Source organism: Penaeus monodon, chromosome 21, assembly GCF_015228065.2.
Source record: "Penaeus monodon isolate SGIC_2016 chromosome 21, NSTDA_Pmon_1, whole genome shotgun sequence".
NCBI classification, from domain to species: Eukaryota; Metazoa; Arthropoda; class Malacostraca; order Decapoda; family Penaeidae; genus Penaeus; species Penaeus monodon.
In genome coordinates this window covers 42,021,296-42,022,523 of record NC_051406.1, presented here as the reverse complement: position 1 = coordinate 42,022,523, position 1,228 = coordinate 42,021,296, and positions in this window count along the sequence as shown.

Sequence of the window (1,228 nt, the reverse complement as noted above, 5' to 3'; positions counted from 1 at the left end):
TACTCCATGGTGGTTTATTACTCCCCAAGATGCAGCTTGTCTGTCACCTCAGCCACAAATTTCACTAATTCACTAATGCAACAGAATATGTATATTTTGTTATCATAGCTCAAATACAGTGTCTGTAGAAGGTAAAGTTGAAAAAGTTATCACAGTTACCACTTGCTTATGAAAGAAAATAGGGATAATTAGCTTATGAATATGTAAATAAAACACATAATCATACAAAACAATACAAAATTTAGATACCTAGTTGTATAGATTGTAAAAAGATAATGGTATACCAGGAAGTAACTCTCTGATAGGTAATAGTCTGTGTGTTTAGGGGAAGGTGCAAGGAGGAAAAGATTGTGACTTCACACTCACAACTGGGGTGATGTCAGAGGTGTGGAAGAAGGAAACTTGCCAAACAATAAAAGATATATCAGTGGATACTACATATATTTCATAATGAAAAGTTGTTGGAGAAAATGCCACCAGCTTTTGACAGGGCTTCCATGAACATGGTGAATAGAAATGTGCACTGTTTTTCCAATTAGCCACAATTCTTTCAAATATGATTTCAGGGGTTATGATTCATTATTTATTAGGTAATTGATGAATGCTCTTTAGAGAATATGATCTGGTAAGGAAAAAAATAGATTCCAAGTGAAGAGGGAGCTGGAATGTGTATTCGTGTATAGTCCCTTTCACTTCCGAGTTTCTTTTGCGAATGTTCTGAAATTCATGCATGTTGCATATGTTCCAGATTAAAGAGTTAAAACTTGCATTTCTCACTTTGGCAGCACTTGGTAATTAACCTAGAAGTAATTGTTTTTTGCTCATTTTCTTCTGGTCACAGTAAGAATATTAATCTTTATAAAAAAAATGTTCTCTCTGTTTGACAGGTGGGATAATTTTGTTTTATTCTCTCCTACAGGAATCGAGTTTTTATAACAGTAACCCAGTGTGGTAAGATTGGAAACCTGTATAGCATTCATCGGGATACCGCACAGAAGAACGGGTTTTTAGGTCTAAGCGCTCTTGCTGTATACGACATTAAGTGAGTGAAAAGATTGGTTGCTCTGTTTTATTGTAGAAACTTGTTTTTGAATAAATCTGTGGAAAGAGTGTATATAATCATTGGATCTAATAGATCTAATATTGTACACATTCATACAAATAGACACAAACAAAGCGTGCATGCATGCGTGTTTATATCTCATTATAAGGGTGCAGTTTTTTTGCT